The sequence below is a fragment of the Ornithorhynchus anatinus genome, chromosome 2 (genome assembly GCF_004115215.2).
Source record: "Ornithorhynchus anatinus isolate Pmale09 chromosome 2, mOrnAna1.pri.v4, whole genome shotgun sequence".
In the NCBI taxonomy this organism is placed as follows: Eukaryota; Metazoa; Chordata; class Mammalia; order Monotremata; family Ornithorhynchidae; genus Ornithorhynchus; species Ornithorhynchus anatinus.
In genome coordinates this window covers 103,839,378-103,858,299 of record NC_041729.1, presented here as the reverse complement: position 1 = coordinate 103,858,299, position 18,922 = coordinate 103,839,378, and the positions used below count along the sequence as shown (strand labels likewise).

Below are 18,922 nucleotides of genomic sequence, written 5' to 3'. Positions count from 1 at the left end.
AGGTGGGCGGCCTATGCTTGCAGTTCTAGTTTCCAGTAGTTATCAGGGCTTTCCAATAATTTCAAAATAACTTAAAAATACTTATTTCGTGAACCCATGTGGAACAGGGACTGTGTCCAACCAACTATTTTGTAACAGATAACAGACTATTTGAACTAAACTGCTTCTGGAGCTCTTTATCAGTTATTACTCTATTATGGACAATTTCATTCATTCATTCAATCATATTTATTGAGCGCTTACTGTATGCAGAGCACTGTACTAAGCGCTTGGAAAGTACAATTTGAAAACAGATAGAGACAATCCTTACCCAACAACGGGCTCACAGTCTATAAGGGGGAGACAGACAACAAAACAAAGAAAAAACAAGTAGACAGACATCAATACCACCAAAATAGATAGATTCATAGATATATATATATATACACATCATTAATAAAAGAGTGATAAATATGTACAAATATAGACAAATGCTGTAGGGAGGGGAAGGGAGTAGAGCAGAGGGAGGGAGTAGGGGCAATGGGGAGGGGAGAAGGAGCAGAGGGAAAAGGAGGACTCAATCTGGCAACCTCCTGGAGGAGGTGAGCTCTCAATAGGGCTTAGAAGAGGGGAAGAGAGTTAGTTTGGTGGATATAAGGAGGGAGGTCATTCTGGGTCAGCGGTAGGACGTGGGCCAGGGATCGACGGTGGGACAGGCGAGAACAAGGCACAGTGAGGAGGTTAGCAGCGGCAGAGGAGCGGAGTGTGTGGGCTGGACTGTAGGAGGAGAGAAGGGAGGTGAGGTAGGAGGGGGCAAGGGGATGGAGAGCTTTGAAGCCAAGAGTGAGGAGTTTTTGCTTCATGCACAGGTTGAGAGGCAACCACTGGAGATTTTTGAGTAGGGGAGTGATGCACCCAGGGCATTTCTGTAGAAAGATATTCCGGGCAGCAGAGTGAAGCATAGACTGAAGCAGGGAGATCAGAGGATGGGAGATCAGAAAGGAGGTGTTCCAGGCTGGAGGGAGAACGTGGGCAATGGGTCATTGGCAGGTAGATGAGATTGAGGTATAGAGAGGAGATTGATGAGAGGAGAAGAGTATGAGGGATGGACTGTAGTAGGAGATCAGCAAGGTTAGAAAGGAGGCACAGAGCTGACTGTGCCTTAAAGGGAAGAACTGTTTGATGAGGAGGTGGATGGGAAACTATTGGAGGTTTTAGGGAACGGGGAGATATGGACTGAATGGTCTTTAAGAAAATTGATCCACCAGTGAAATATGGGTTAGAGAGAGGATAATACATATTATATAAAAGATAACAGAATACACAGGAATCCTTCATCCCAAAAGCTATTTTCCACGACCAGTACAAGCAGATGCAAAGTCTCCTACGAAGTCTAATTCTGTATGCCTCTAAGCAATTGAGGAGAGAAGAAGTGAGCAAGATGACTGAAGTTCTTTATGGACCTGAAGCCTCTGAAGAAGCCTTTCAAGGCATACAGAAGACTAGAAATATGCCCCTGAAATCTAATATAACGGTTATGTGAACGTGCTATTGTCTTTATTATTGCTGTGTGTTTGGATTTATGTTTTTGCATCTTTTTTTGTTATTGTTGCTGAACAAAGCTTGTGAGAAAAATAAAACTATGATCTATGAGTTCTGCAAGGTCATCTTGCCGGGAGAGTGGTAGAAAGGCAGTTAAGCTCTTAAGATCCTGGAAAATTTACAAGATGTTAAGATCAAAAAAGACTGAATCTAAGGGGAACGAAGAATCAAAGCCTGCAATATACAGAACCCCAAAATTACATTGCGACTAAGCAAATCCAGATCTACCTGGCTTTTAATTTTTCTTTGAGATTTTCCTAAATGAATATTGATTCAAAGAAATAGACTAAATAATCTAAGCATTGGCACTCAGACTGAATAATCCACATGATACCATACATCTTTTTTAATAAGAGCCACCTAACGCACAAATCATTTTTATTATCGGGAAGGGAAAAATATGTTTTGCGTTCAATTATTAAAAAAAAAGGAGGTTGATAAAGCCATTACAGTAATTAAATTGATGTGTTTATTAATTTGTCACAATTAAGTCAACAGCAGCTTAGTAAAGTCATCCTATTACTTGATTAGTTTTGAAAGTGATTATCTTAAGAACTCTCCTTAATTGGAAGCCTCTCAATTTACCAGGTAAATTAAACTCCTGGTAGTTTTTTAAGATTATTCAACATATGCAGGTCAATTACCAGTAATCACTTTTATACAAACGTTGCATGAAATCTACAGATACTTAACAGAGGAAAATAGATATTTAATATTATTGAACCCTACCTGACATTATAAGATTGAAAGGGCATCTTTAACACTATCAGCTATAATGGCTTCCTGAAATGGGTTGCCCCTACTAAAAATCAAATAAAGAGAAGCCAACAGTTCCCCACCCTTACAGATGAGGATAATTTGTCATGATTGCTAAATCACTAAATTGCACCTCCTGTACTCATGCCCAGCTGCACATTAATTTCTAGATTAGTAAATTATAATTAATTCTCTTAGTATTGCTCTGCCATAATTCTTCCTCCAGTTAATAAGAAATTGCAATCAATCACTGTTAATCCCATTTTGCAGATCAAAACTACATAGCTTTTACTTCCAAATAAGAAACATTAAAGCAGAGACATTACAGACACGAAGAGAGTGATGCATTTTTTGGCATTATGAGCTGTAACAAAGGATTTAACAGCGAAGACACTATGGTAGTCAAATGAATAAGGACTAATGAAAAGTTAACTGTTGGACTACTCATTATGGGTAGGGAACATGCCTGCTAAGTCTTTTGTAAGGTACTCTCCTAATATAATAATTATTATAGTATTTGTTAAGTGTTTACTATGTGTCAGGTGCTGTACTAAGTGCTGGGATGGATATGAGCAAATCGGGTTGGACACAGTTCTGGTCCCACATAGGGTTCACTAATCTTAATCACCATTTTCCAGATGAGGTAACTGAGGCCCAGAGAAGTGGAGTGACTTGCCCAAGGCCACACAGCAGAAAAGTGGCGGAGCTGGGATTAGAATCCATGACTTTCTGATTCCCAGGCCGGTGCTCTATCCACTACGCCATCCCAAGAGCTTAGTACGCTGCTCTGCACATAGTATGCACTCCACAAATGCCACTGATTGATTGACTAGGACTGAATTTCAACTGTACTTAAAAAACAGTAGCTAATAGAAATATTTTAAAGTAAGGACTGTCATTTTATTTTCAGTAATTCTTCCCCCTAGGTGTATATAATACGTGATTGGCTACTGATGGTACCTCTTCAACCTTCCAAGCAGCAGGAGGAGAAAAGTATATTTGAGCCACTGGTGTTTTGAAAACAGGAATTAGCTTTTTTAAAAAAATAAGCACTAGTTCACGTGCTAAGGGTATGCTGGACATTTTCACTTCTCTCTGTCCTTCTGGGTAAGACTTTCAACATTACAATAACTGTGCACTTCACTGCTGATTCAGAGTTGAGGGAGGGTCCCTAGAAAGTTAAAATGCTATGAGTTCGAACATTTTTAAAGGGGATTTGTTTAAGCACTACTGTGTGTCAGGCACTATGCAAAGCACTGGGGTAGATACAAGCTCAGCAGGTGGGACATAGTCCACAACCCCCATGAGGCTTAAAGTCCTAACCTCCATTTTACAGATAAGGGTGCTGAGGCATAGAGAAGTTAAAGTGACTTGTCCAAGGTCACACAGCAGACAAGTGGCAGAGCTGGGATTAGAACTCAAGTCCTCTGACTCCCAGGCCCAGTCCTCTATCCACTAGGTTATACTGCTTCTCATTTCCACATTTTCTAAAAAAAATCTAGGAAAAAAGGGTAGAACCTAGAGATGAAAGTGGAGTTTGGAACTATGATGAGAGCATATTAAATGTAATGGAAATCCTTTCCTGGGAAAAACAACTCCAACAGCAGACAAGGTCTCTTTTAAATGACTCACAAAAGCCATTTCAATAATTCATCCTTTAATAATAGTAACGATGATGACGGACTTTGTTAAGCATTTACTATGTGCCAAGCACTGTTCTAAGCACTGGGGTAGATTTAAGGTAATCAGCCACATGGGGCTCACAGACTTAATCCCCATTTTACAGAAGAGGTAACTGAGGCACAGAGAAGTTCAGTTACTTGCCCGAAGACACACAGCTGATAGGTGGCAGAGCCAAGAGTAGAACCCATGACCTCTGACTCTGAAGCCTCGACTCTTTCCACTAGGTCACTAAGCTACTAGTTCTACGTATTCTCATTTCTCCCATTTGGGGCGTTGCATTCTTGGTAAACCCCTCATTATGCACCGTGAATGTGTCCACTAATTCTGTTGCATTGTACTCTCCCAAGCACTGAGTACAGTCCTCTGTACATAGTAAGTGCTCAATAAATGCCATTGATTGATTGACTGATTTGAGGAAAGCTAGTGTTTATAATTTGCCATGCTCCATACTGTATGCACAAGCACAACTGTTTCTTTGAACCACGCATTACGCCCTATCCACATAGAACCATACTGTGGGATGAAGAATGTTTCCAATTTCCTTATAGCATTTTATCCAAAACACTTAGTGAAAATATACTTTAGCGACAAATGGAGTTTATTTCATAAAAATGTTGAGGGTTGAATCAACATTTTCAAAACCACCACTCAAAGTTTGATAAGGTTCATTTATGTGGCATCCTTCTTCAGTTTGATACACTGAAAAAATTTCCATTTCCCCTCAAACCTCATCTTGCAATTAAGGCATCTGGTTTGGACTGTAGAAGGAGTAGTGGCTGTGAAGAGATATCATGAATGAACTCCTCCAACGCTATTCATAATTTCTCTAAACCAAAGCACTACTTTCATTCATTCAATCGTATTTATTGAGCGCTTACTATGTGCAGAGCACTGTACTAATTGCTTGGAAAATACAATGCAGCATTGTACAAGTACAATACAGCAATAGAGGAGAAAGGTGCAATAGAGCAATATGAAGAGGTCTAATTCTAAACAGGTTTCCTATGAAATGTGGAAATTTTAAGGGGCTTTTATACAGCTGTGACAGAATAAAAATCAAACAATACATTAGCCAAGCACTGGCTACTGCAAAACTGTCACTCATCTGAACACGGCATTTCTGATTACCCTTGCAGTATTTCGCTGAGCTACAGAAAAACACCTTTCAAAATCTACAACAGTTCTAGAATTAGATACTTACAACTTCAATATTATTATTTTTTATCATAGCTGTTAAGCCCTTAGTATGTGGCAGACATTGTAATAAGTGCTGGGGTAGATGCAAGCCAGATTGGACACAGTCCCTGTCCCACATGGGGCTCACAGACTTAATCCCCATTTTACAGATGAACTGTAAACCTGTCAAAGGGCAAGGATTGTCTCTATCTGTTACCAATTTGTACATTTCAAGCGCTTAGTACAGTGCTCTGCACATAGTAAGCACTCAATAAATACTTTTGAATGAATAATGAGGTACAGAAAAGTTAAGTGACTTACATTCATTCATTCAATCTTACTTATTGAGAGCTTACTGGGTGCAGAGCACTGTACTAAGTGCTTGGACTGTACAATTTGGCAACAGACAGAGCCAATCCCTGCCCAATAATGGGCTCGCCCAAGGTTACACAGCAGACAAATGGTAGAGCTGGGATTAGAACCCATGCCCTTCTGACTCCCAAATCCGTGCTAATCTCTCTGGGACTAGAAAGGTGTTGTTTGACTGGTTTGGGAAAGTGGAAAAGCAGAGGTTGCAGCGGACTGAGTAATGCATGGAGTTGAGAAAAATGGGGGTTATGAAAATATTAGCCACTTAGCTTGGGCACACGTTTTCCCTTTCTCAACAAAAAAAAACCAACAAAAAAACTAGGGGCCTTAAGAAAAGTTTGGAGAATGGCTTCCTCATGCTCATGTCAATAGCCACTACCATGGAAGCACTCCCAAAAGGTATGTGGTCTTCAGAAACCCACACACACTTGAAATATTCTAGGTTACATAATAATAATAATAATAATGTTGTTATTGGGTAAGCGCTTTCTATGTGCCAAGCACTGTTCTAAGCGCGAGGGTAGTTACAAGGTAATCAGGTTGTCCCATGAGTTTGAATCCCAGCTCTGCCACTTGTCGGCTGTGTGACTGTGGGCAAGTCACTTAACTTCTCTGTGCCTCAGTTCCCTTAACTGTAAAATGGGGATTAAGACTGTGCGCCCCACGTGGGACAACCTGATTCCCCTATGTCTACTCCAGTGCTTAGAACAGTGCTCGGCACATAGTAAGCGCTTAACAAATACCAACATTATTATCCCCATTTTATTCATTCATTCAATTCATTCAATAGTATTTATTGAGCACTTACTATGTGCAGAGCACTGTACTAAGCGCTTGGGATGAACAAGTCGGCAACAGATAGAGACAGTCCCTGCCGTTTGATGGGCTTACAGTCTAATCGGGGGAGACGGACGGACAAGAACAATGGCAATAAACAGAGTCAAGGGGAAGAACATCTCGTAAAAACAATGGCAACTAGATAGAATCGAGGCGATGTACATTTCATTAACAAAATAAATAGGGTAACAAAAATATATACAGTTGAGCGGACGAGTACAGATGAGGTAACTGAGTCACAGAGAAGTTAAGTGATTTATCCAAGGTCACACGGCTGACAAGTGGTGGAGCCGGGATTAGAACCCATGACCTCAGACTCCCAAGCCCGGGCTCTTTCCACTAAGCCATGCACATCAGGCTAACCTGGGGATGAGCTAATGATCCACCATTCCCTGGATCCAGATTGCTATCTCCTCAGGCCTAACTATTCTGTTAAAGGAGAATCTCTAACTCTTACCTGTTCTTACACCAGCAAGTCATAGAGTAAGATAACGGGGAAGCAATGTGGCTTAATGGAATGAGTAGGCCTGGGAGTCAGAGGTCTAATCTAATCTGTCACTTAACTGCTGTATGACCTTGGGCAAGTTCCTTCTTTGTGATCAGTTCCCTCATATGCAAATTAAGATTCAATACCTGTTCTCCCTCCTACTTAGACTGTGAATTCCATATTGGACCTGATTATCTTATGTCTTACCCCAGTTCTCAGTACAGTGCTTGGCACATAGTAAAGTGCTTAAGAGAAATCATAATTATTATAAACTATTCCCCAATCCAGCCAGCTTCACTGGCTATTTAAAGCACACAATCATTATTAATTAGTTCAAGTATTCTGGGTCTAGAGGACCCTCTTGATCTGGAGCTTTTTGTAAGGAAATTTAATAATTTTAAGTGATACTCTGCCACTCACTCACCTGCCCTGACGATAGAGTCCTGGAATAATTACCACCTCTTTTTGTTTCCTGTGAACTGTCCTCAGGTATGTATGAGGTGAGGACATCAACTCCTTTCAATACAATCACTGTAGCTGAAACCTTTTTTGTTTCCTTTAGAAAACCTGCCCTGCATCATTGTTTCTTTGAGGTAGTTAATTAAAAATTCATTCCTTTGCTCTCTCATTGAAATGGCCTCCAATTAGTTTCACTCTTACAGGATATAAAGCAAAGAGAAAAAAAGAAGTCATAAAAATCTTAGCGGGTAATTAATGCTTGAAATTAGATGCTTTCAGAGGTAGTGGCACAATCTAATTAGAATTAAGTGGACACTTTGGATAATTATTTGGACATCACTGGTATGAGAGGTTGAACAATAGTGGCTTTGGCTTAAACACGCTAGACCGCACATATAAGAAGTAATTTTCTCTTGAGATACCCTGACATGAATGGTTGCTATTTCCTCTCCATCCAGCGAGCTACATCTCCCCGTCATCTCCCCACAGAACAAAGAACTAGCAGACCTCCATCCTTTTCGTTATGTTACTTTTGAAGACATCTTCAAATTAACATCAAAGGATCATCTCTAAAGGCAAATAAAGAAATCTCTAGAATGGAAGAACATTAGATGGAAAACTGGGAAGATTCCCAGAAGGCCCAACGTTTTTTGGGTTTTTTTTTTTTGACAGTAAGGATATAAAACTTCTGGGTTGCATTGGTGGCTTCCTGCAGACAATGTATCCAAAGCTGTGAACTCTGAGAACAGGGCCAGAGTCATAAAGGCAATCAAACCTTAGCAGGGGCCCAACACAGCCAAACTGCTCATTAACCACTTCAAAAAAGCATCAGCATATCAGGTTGCTAGTGTGCTAGCTACCATTCCTCATTTCCTCTTCTCCCAATCCCTTCTATGTAACCAAGGCACTTGGATTTGCTCCCTTTATTCACCCCTTCCTCAGCCCCACAGCACTTATCTACATACCTGTAATTTATATATTTATATTAACGTTTGCAGGCTCATTGTAGGCAGGGAACGTGTCTACCAAGTCTGTTATATTGGACTCCCCCAAGCGCTTAGTACAGTTCACTGCACACAGTAAACACTCAATAAATTCGATTGATCGAATGACTGATAGGCTCAGATCAATGGTCCACCCTCACCACTGAGAGTGGCATCACAGGATACTTGGAAAAACTAGGCAATCATTACCACCTCTTTGTGGGCAGGGATTGTTTGCCAACTCCATTGTACTGTACTCTGCCAGGTGTTTAGTACAGTGCTCTGCAACCAGTAAATGCTCAGTAAGCACTACTGATTGGTCTGTAGGTTTATCATCCTACCCGCACACTCTGCTCCTCTGCTGCTGACCTCTTCATTGTGCCTTGTTCTCGTCTGTCCAACTGTCGACCCCTGGCTCATGTCCTACCTCTGGCCTGGAATGCCCTCCCTCCTCACACCCACCTAACTAGCTCTCTTCCTCTCTTCAAAGCCGTAGTGAGAGCTTACCTCCTTCAGGAGGCCTTCCCAGACTGAGCCCTCCCTTTCTCTCTGCTATCCCTTCCCTCCCCATCGCCGCTACTCCCTCCCTCTGCTCTACCTCCTTCCCCTCCCCACAGCACCTGTGTACACTTGTGCATATTTACTACTCTATTTTATTAATGATGTATATATAACTATAATTCTATTTATCCACTTTGATGGCATTGATGCCTATCTATTTGTTTTCTTTTGTTGTCTGTCTCCCCCTTCTAGACTGTGAGCCTGTTGTTGGGTAGGGATTGTCGCTATCTGTTGCCAAACTGTACTTTCCAAGTCCTTGGTACAGTTCTCTGTACACAGTAAGTGGTCAATAAATACGACTGAATGAATGAATGAATCCTGCTGATAGCAAACCAGTGCAAACTTTCCTCTCTTAGATCACTTAAAAAACAATCCTAAACAAAACCAATCCAAGCATTGCTCCTTGAGGGAAACCACTATGTATATTTTTCCTATCCTTAAGTTAGTTGTTTTTTCCCTCACCAGAACACTATCTTCACTTATAAACATTACTCAGTTTGCTTACAGTCTCTGGAATGGAAACTTGGTTAAAAGCCTTTAGCAGTTCTAAACAAATTACTATTATTAATAATCATTTTAAAATATGATAATGGTATTTGTTCAAGGTTTACTGTGTGCAATACATTGGACTAAGCAGTGGGGTAGATACGAGATATTCAGATTGGACACAACCCCTGTCCAACAAGAGGCTCAAGGTAGAAGGAGTAAGATTTAATCCTCATTTTCAGATGAGGAAACTGGAACATAGAAAAGTTAAGTGACTTGTTCAAGGTCACCCGGCAGACAAGTGGCAGAGCCGACATTAGAACCCAGATCCTCTGACCGTCGGGCCCTTTCTCTTTCCATTAGGTCACCCTGCTTATCCTTTGGTACAATTCTATCTCTGTATTTATTGATTTCTTCCAAGAACTCCCACAGACTTGTGAAGAATTACTTCCCCTTCCAGACACCACAGTGACTTCTTCTCCAACCACTTGTGGTTTTCTAAATGCTCTCTGATCCTTCTTTAATTAGGAATCCTCCTAGTTTGCCAGGCAAAGAAGTGATCTAATTCTATAATTATAATTCTCGGGATCATCACTGCAACTTTTCTGAGAGGTCAGGAGTTACAATGGCAATCTGCCATTCCTTCCATTCAATTGTAGTAACAGGTTACACAATTTTTCCAGAAATTCTGCCATTGCCACTCTGATTGCCTTCAGATTTATGAAGCAAATGGCATCCAGTCCCTATGGGTTTTACATTCAGTTTATGAATCTGGGCTAAACTATTCCTTGACGTTAGTGCAATTTAATTAATCTTCTTCTAACCTGTCTACTACTAAAAAGAAAATCTGACTCAGGAACTGCCCTAACATCTTCTTCAATAAAGACTGAGTTAAAGAATTCAACAAGCCCACTGACAATCTTTCCAACTGTAAGGGGCCTTTCTATACCACAGTCACTAAGTGGCCCACCTGCCTTCCTCATTTCAATATATTCAAAGAGTCATTTATTGTTAGTTTTGGCATTGCTTGCAAGGTGCTCTTCAAACTCATTCTGGTCTAATTCAATCCAGGACAGGGCCTCTTTCCACCCTAATTTTATCTGCCCCGGCGCTGAGAACAGTGTTTTACACATTGTACACACTTAACAAATACCATTAAAAAACCAAAAACCAAAAAATTGTCACCAACTCTGTTATACTGTACTTTCCCAACACATAGTACAGTGCTCTGCACATGGTAAGTGCTCAATAACTACAACTAACGGATTTTCCATCTGTACATTCCATTTCTCCACTAGCTAGATAAAATATGGTGTCATCTCCCCCATCTGCTTTTAAGTTCCATCTTTTGCTGCTTGTGTATTCTTCCAAGAACTGAGTAGCAGGCTTTCCACAAAGAATAGGTCCAATAAATAATGCCAGATTTGCTGTACAAACAAAGGGTCAAAATAAAAGGCTCTATGGACAGTTTCATAAGTTCAAAATACAAAAGAAATGGACATTTTGTGTTTTTAATCATGAAAACAAATAGACCGTTTGTGTTTCTATCATCAAAAGCTGCATTTTCATTTCTTTTCACATGTTTTCACATCTGAGAGTACATATATAAGACTGTACATATATCTAGACTGTTAGCTCACTGTGGGCAGAGAATGTGTCTGTTTATTGTTATATTATACGCTACCACCCCTCTTAGGATCGCACAGGGAGAGTTTCCAGTACACTACTATTCTCAGCTATGGGAGGGAGAGTCAAGCAGAGGTCTAGTCATTCCATTCCTAGCTTGGACAGTAGCTAGCGAGTGGAAGGCAATCTGTTACAAGTCAAAACTCATCTGTGCTGGGCAACAGCAGCATGGGAGAGAGTTGAGGGCGGAAACTCAAGTTTACTGCACAAAAGGAGGCAATGGTAAACCACCTCTGTATTTTTACCAAGAAAACTCTACAATCCACTACCACAATGACTGCAGATGGAGGTGGGGCATTCTGGGAGAGATGTGTCCGTGGAATCACTTTCGGTTGGAAACGACTCCACAGCATAAGACAATACTCTCCTCAGGGTTTCGTTACAGTGCTCTGCACACAATAAGTGCTCAATAAATAGGGTTGTGAATGAATGAAAAAATACATATATACATATATATACATAGCTCACTGTGGGCAGGGAATATGTCTGTTTATTGTGATACTGTATTCTCCCAAGCACTTAGTACAGTGACCTGCACACAGTAAGCACTCAATAAATATAACAGAATGAAATGAACATACATAAATATAAAAAAATTTAAAAAATCCAAAATATCTAATGACTGAAAATAATAGAATAATTGCCTTCAAATAATTCCGGAGCATGCTGTGAGGTATGGCATCTATCCTGTACAGCTAAACTCTGGGTTATTTACTGAAAACTGCAGCCTCCAAAAATGAACATCTCTGCCATATGATCAGCTGCATCTATCCCAGGAGTCTGAAGACCCACCAAGACAGACCTGCTAGCAGTTAGATAAGGGAATGTGTCTTCTTATATTGTACTCTCCAAAGACTTCAGTACGGTGCTCCACACTCAGTAAGTGCTCGATAAATACGACTGAATGAATGGAATGAATGAAAGATCAGTCAGAGTGTAGGCTGCCCACAGGGAAGATGGGTAGCTGTTGTCATCTGGCCTGATCACACATCTTCAGAAAACCCAACTTATCATGATAAGTAACCTAACTTTCTCGAAAGGTGAGAACTTCACTATGGGATCAGATGTTAGATTCCTCAGCCAATGCGGGAAGGTGAGTCAGAGGATGTCGAAATAAGTCAATCCATCAAAACCTGTAACTTTGCAGTTTTTTAAGCTGGGGTCAAATCCCAACAATATAGGAAGCAAAAACGACGGGGGCAGCTGGTTCCCTTGTTAATCACTGCTACTGGCATGTTCCTAAAAGCTACCACCAGAATCACCTCGCCTTCTCTGAAATGTGCTGAAATGGAACTTGGCAAAATTCATCCTGGTTTCTCATAGCGGAACACGACGCAATTTATGAGCCACTTAGCTAAATGCACTCGGAAAGTGCCTTGCCTAAATTTGTAGGGTCAAAAGAGAGACAACGAGCTGCTCATCTGATATGACCCTTTAAGCCTGTTCTAATAATAATAATAATACTGGTAATTGTAAGCACTTACTTTGGGCCGAATACTGTTCTAAGCGCTGGGGTAGATACAAGATAAACAGGTTGTCCCACATAGGGCCTACAGTCTTAATTCCCATTTTACAGATGAGGTAAATGAGGCACAGAGAAGTTAAGTGGCTTGCCCAAAGTCACAGCTGACAAATGGCAGAGCCGGGATTAGAACCCACAACCTCTGACTCCCAAGCCCGTGCTCTTTCCTCCTGATATTCACCCATGGAGTCTGATCTCGCTTCATACTGCGGATTTGGAAGCTCCCTTGGGAGAACACAAGTTATGTATAGAAAATCCTTGTCAGTGAAGGCTCAGATCCCAGGGCCTTTAATCCTTTGATCTGCTTCTCCGCTACAACTGCTATCAAAAGAGGAGAGTTTTGACTTATACTCAAGGATTGGAACAGTGATTCTGTTAACTTGGCCAATACTAAGTTTCTGTCTCATGGGTTAGAAGAAGCTCCAATGGAAGGAATAATTTTGAAGTTCCTTCTAAGAAATCTTCAGATCGAAAAAGAAAAAAACCAATAGGTTTACCCTCACTGTAGATATGATATGCAGCTGTGGCAGTCGCATTCATTGAGCCTAGGTACTTGTAGTCCTATCCAACTGAGCAAACTAAACTAGGAATTGACAGAATTAGGTATTCCAACATGGGACTCACTTGAAAAAATTGGTTTATTTTTGAAGTCTTCTTGGCTGTGATCAAGATTTCGATTCAGTCTCTGACACACCCAGCTTGTTGATTTCTTTCAGTGAAAAATAAGATTAAATTTCAACTTTGATTTTTTTCTGCTTCTTTTAAATACCTTTCTAGGTGTTTATGGGGCCACTACAACGTCGTCAAAGTTAGAGTTTCTGCATTGGAATAAATCATATGATGGTCCTTTTTCCCCAGTGTAATATATTATTCCCCAAATGAACTAGGGAATTCTATCAGTACCTTCTATCAATAGCTCTGTTGAGATCATCATCATCAACAGCAATTACTGAGGAATGGCCTGTGTCGGAGCAGAGCATCAGGTGCTTGAGGAACTGGCTAAAAGCATGGTCCCTGCACTCAAAGAGCATACAAGCTAAAGATGGGGGTGGGGGGGTTATGTTGACACTAATTTCCAAATATACAAAATCTAAATTGATTTATTAGGCCAGGGGCTCCCATTTGGCATCGTGAGAGCCTCCTTACCCCTTTCCCACAATATCACGCGAGGCAAGCAATTTTTCCCAACTTCTGCTGGCGAAGTTGTGATGTAGGCCACAGGGCAGCCTGGACTCGAGCTTTGAGGAAAAGTGTAATCTTTTACCAGAGGTGTCTCTGTTGTGGGGTGATGGATTGTTTTTGCCTATTTTTTCCCCTCGCCTGTTCTCTGACTTTTTGATTGTGAGCTCCCCATGGACCAGTGGCCCTGTCTGAATTAATCTCAAGGTATTGCTTCCACAAACATTTAATACAGTGCCTCACACATTTTAAGCAAATAAGGATTAAATGAACAGCTCTACACATGCCGAAGTGGTAAAGAAGCAGCATGTATGGCCTAGTGGATAGAGCATGGACCTGGGAGTCAGAAGGTCATGGGTTCTCATCTCGGCTCTGCCACTTGTCTGCTGTGTGACCTTGAGCAAGTCACTTAACTTCTCTGTGCCTCGGTTCCCTCATCTGTAAAATGGGAATTAAGACTGTGACCTCTATGTGGGACAGGGACTGTGTCCAACTCGATTATCTTGTATCTACCCCAGCGCTTAGAACGGTGCATGGCATATAGTAAGTGCTTAACAAATACTGTTATTATTATTATTATTATTATTATTAATGGGGTTGCAGGACCAAGGAGGGGGATGATGAGGCAGGGGATGTCTCTTGGAGGTGGTGACTTTCTAGAAGCTCCTTGGAGGATGGAGAGAAAGGCTTGAGCAGTGTGGTTCAGAGGCAGGGGAATTACGAGCGAGGTTCATATATGTTTGTTTGGGAAGAGCCAAGAGTGAGAGCTGGGATGTGTGGGAGAAGACAGTGGATAGGTACGGGAAACAGCTGACAAAGTTCCTTGAGACCCATGGTGAGGAATTTTTGCTTTAGGCTATCGCTGTTGATCTTGGCCACTTATATTCCAGGAAGAGAAAAATCAATGACCTGTTTTTTCCACTCTCCAATTCTACACTGAACCAGACACTTGACAGGAATTCCTGGAGTTTGTTCCAGTAGTATATTCCTAAGAAGATTGATTTGTTTAAATGAGGAACGTTTTCTGCTTCAGACAATCCCAAAGGGCTGTAAGATGCGGCTGTGGCCACAGTTCTTATTTCAAACACAACCACATAAAGAGTTTCCCATCAAGGACTTTGGATTTGCCAATTAATCCCCAACCTGAGAAAAGAAACTTCTTCAATCACTTCATTAATTGCATTTATTGAGAGCTTACTGTGTGCAGCTCACTGTACTGAGTGCCTGGGAGAGTACAATATAATAGAGTTGGTAGACATGTTCCCTGCTCAAAATGAGTCTACACTCTAGATATCCTTTGTGTCTAATTTTTTTTAATGGTATTTACTAAGCACTTACTATGTACCAGGTACTGTACTAAGCGCTGGGGTAGATACAAGCCATTTTAGGTTGGGTGCAGTCATTGTCCCACATGGGGCTCACAGTTCCATTTTACAGATGAGGTAATAGGCACAGAACAGTGAAGTGACTTGCCCTGTGTCACACAGCAGAAACATGGTGAAGCAGAAATTAGAACCCAGGTACTTCTGACTCCTAGGCCCGTGCTTTATTCACTAGGCCACACTGCTTCTCATGCTGTATCTATCTGACTCAAAAGATCTCAAAATGGACAGCCCCTTGATTTCTAGATGATGGATTTGCAGTCAAATAATGGCTTGGTGCCTTAGAACCACAAATCTCTGGCTAAAAAAAAAAAAATTCTCTTGTATAGTTTAGCTAACTTTAGAATACTGAAAGTCATTGCCATTATCAAACAAACACTCTTCCAACAGGAACCTTAATAGAATGTACTTTCAGTGAATCAGCTATCTTCTATCCTGTTGTAAGGAAGGCAGCCCTTAAAATTTGTGTGACCAGAATGGTCCCTAGAAAGTCCAGCAATTGGGCAAGGGCATTTACCTAATCTTGGCATTTCTGGTTTAGTTTAAACTCCACACTGGTTAAAATAATAATGTGGTAGTGTTTAAGTACTTACTATGTGCCAAGCCCTGTACTAAATGCTGATGTAGATACAAGATAATTAGGTCCCTCATGGGGCTCACATTCTAAGTAGGAGCCAGAATAGATATTGAATTCCCATTCTGCAGATGAGATAACTGAGGCACAGAGAAGTTAAGTGACTTGTCCCAGATCACACAGCAGACAAGTAGCTAACCCAGGTCCTCTGACTCTCCAGTAGGCCACACTGCTTACCCTAGTGACTAAACGGGACAGTTTGATCTACTCCAATGTCATAACTCATTTGCATTTTGTTTAGCTAATCATCCATATCATCTGTATCCAAGAAAATAGGATTTCCTTGCTTTCTCAACCAGGCCACTGATGGTTCCAGGCAAAATTGAGATTGTGATCTCCTCAATTGAAACAGGTGATTATTTTGCTAGGCAAGTGCATGTAAGCCACCTCTACATATCTCTATATTATCATACCCTTCTGGAGTACTTTCGGGAAAGTTTTCCTTCAGAAAACCACCTTCGACTTCCCCCTTGCTATAAACAGGTTTCAGTGTCTGAAATCTACTATTAGGTTGAGAACCTGTGAACCTATGCTTCTGGAGGGCAGGCATTACATCTTTTACCTCTTTACATATTTCCTAAGCATCTAGTACACTACTAGAAGCAGCGTGGCACAGTGGAAAGAGCACGGGCTTTGGAGTCAGGGCTCATGAGTTCGAATCCCAGCTCTGCCATTTGTCAGCTGTGTGACTGTGGGCAAGTCACTTAACTTCTCTGTGCCTCAGTTCCCTCATCTGTAAAATGGGGATTAAGACTGTGAGCCCCACGTGGGACAACCTGATTCCCCTGTGTCTACCCCAGCGCTTAGAACAGTGCTCTGCACATAGTAAGCGCTTAACAAATACCAACATTATTATTATTATTACTCTGTAAACAATGAGCATTTGGTATTGTGCTTGGGATGTTCAAAGCACTGAATAAATGCTGTTGTGCTTGGCATGTTCAAAGTACTCAATAAATGCTGTTGCTTCTGCTGGATATTTTGAAAAATATCTGGAAAAAACCCAAAAAAACACTTTTCCTTAATTCCCCAAAATGGATGGTCTGTACTCTCTTGCACGGGAAAAAGGGCTTCCGGTAAAGTCAATCTGTGATTGCCTCACGGTTAGATAGCCAAAAAGGAAGGGTAAGAGGTATGCCCCTGAATTAGTAGGTAACCTGCCAATACTTTGATCCAAGTTGATGAGCTCCCAACTTGCCAAAGGTGATCAAACTTGCTCAAATGACTCCTTTCCATAAAGTCCTCTTCTGGAAGACACTGACATTAGGCTTTCTGCCCTTCTTTTCAGACTGCAGACATCCCTCAAAGTGATGAAGTGACCATAGGATTGACTCTGTTAGCTAGACAAAATTGAGAATGCAAGCTGCACATGTCAGCATCCTATACAGAATTTCATCTCGACCTTACATTATCATCTGGATCTTTTCTCCAGTCAATGAAAAACATATATCCAAATAATTGCTTATATTCATCTTTTTTTTTTTAACCTTGTCTCTGAGTTTGACTGATGCTATTTCCAGGACTGTCACGACTATCCAGTGTTAGAAATTCTCTCAATTGAGTCATGACCAGCAAATTGGCAGAGTCCAGATGTGTGCATACAGGTGTCGGCAGATGGATACTCCCCCAATAGTAGCCTGTGCTATGTCTTTTTGTCATTTGTGTTTGGGAAAACCAAAGGCCTCCAGGGAATCTTGGCTGGGCTCCTGAACTGAATCTAAAGTCTCTTGGTGGGAGATAATAAGTATTTTATTTGTTAAGCGCTTACTACGTTCCAAATACTGAACTAAGCACTGGGGTAGATATAAAATAATTTGGTCAGCTGCAGTCTGTGTCCCACATAGGGCTCACATGAAAATGATGTTCCAGTACTTTTACCAGTGTTTGGATGAGGTAGTTCAGGGCTTTCAGTGACATACTCAATTTGTGGAAAGGCTTGCAGCTGCTGAATTGACACATTTAAATATGATTTTAAAAAAAAAACACCTTAAAGGACAATTGCTTGCTCTGGTATTACCCTTTTTGCTTTAATCAAAGTAGTCTTAAAAAACTTTTTCAGGCAATTCTTCTGTGGAAGTCTTCAAGAAAACTGCAAGAGCATGGCCCTGGGAGTCAGGGGATCTGAGCTCTAATTTTGACTCTGCCACTTACCTGCTGTGTGAGTTTGGGAAAGTCACTTAACTTCTCTGTGCCTGTTACCTCACCTGCAAAATGGTGTTTCAATACCTGCTCTCCCTCCTATTTAGAAAATGAGCTCCAATGGGGAACTGATTATTTTGTATCTACCCCAGTGCTTAGTATAGTGCTTGGCCCATAGTGAGACCTAATAGATACTACAATTATTATAGATAAGCGGCACGGTCTAAGGAAAGAGCCCGGACCAGGGAGTCGGAGGACCTGGGTTCTAAACCCAGCTCTGCCACTTTTATGGTGTTTGTTAAGCACTTATGTTCCGGACACTGCATTATGTGCTGGGGTAGATACCAGTTAATCACATTGTCTTCTGTGTGACTTTGTGCAAGTCATTCGCTTAACTTCTCTGTGCCTTAGTTCCCTCATCTGAAAATTGAGGATTCAATACCTGTTCTCCCTCCTATTTATCCTTTGAGCCCACATGGGTTCTAATCCCGGATCCGCCGCTTGTCAACTGTGTGACTGTGGGCAAGTCACTTAACTTCTCTGTGCTTCGGTTAGCTTATCTGTAAAATGGATATTGAGACAGTGAGCCCCACACGGGACAACCTGATAACCTGGTATCTACCCCAGCGCTTATAAGAGTGCTTAGCATTTAATAAGTGCTTAACAAATACCATCATTGTTATTATTACTATTATGTGGGAGCTAATTATCTTGCATCTACCCCAGAGCTCAGTATAGTGCTTGACACATAATAAGCGTTTAACAAGTTCTATAGTTATTATATGCTTGAAATCTCAATATTTTCTTGAGTTGATATTTTCCAAAGTAGCATGCTCATAAATGATATAATAAATTTGGTTCATTTTCAAACACTGCCACACTATCACAGATATGAGTTTCTTTGTAACCTTAGAAAAACAAGTATTGAAGGCTACAAGAATCTAATGAAAGTAGTATAAAAAGATACTGAGAACACCTGGGCTGCTTTTACTGGTTCAGGTC

General features: G+C 41.0%; 1 protein-coding gene and 1 non-coding gene across 2 annotated transcripts in view; one reads left to right on the top strand and one right to left on the bottom strand.

Annotated features, from left to right (window-relative positions):
• MAN1A1 (mannosidase alpha class 1A member 1) overlaps positions 1–18,922 on the bottom strand; it is a 285,232-nt gene that overhangs the window by 84,045 nt on the left and 182,265 nt on the right. The window lies entirely within an intron of this gene.
• LOC114809443 lies at positions 11,065–11,202 on the top strand. The gene has a single exon (XR_003757227.1). It is a non-coding gene; the product is annotated as a small nucleolar RNA SNORA7 (small nucleolar RNA).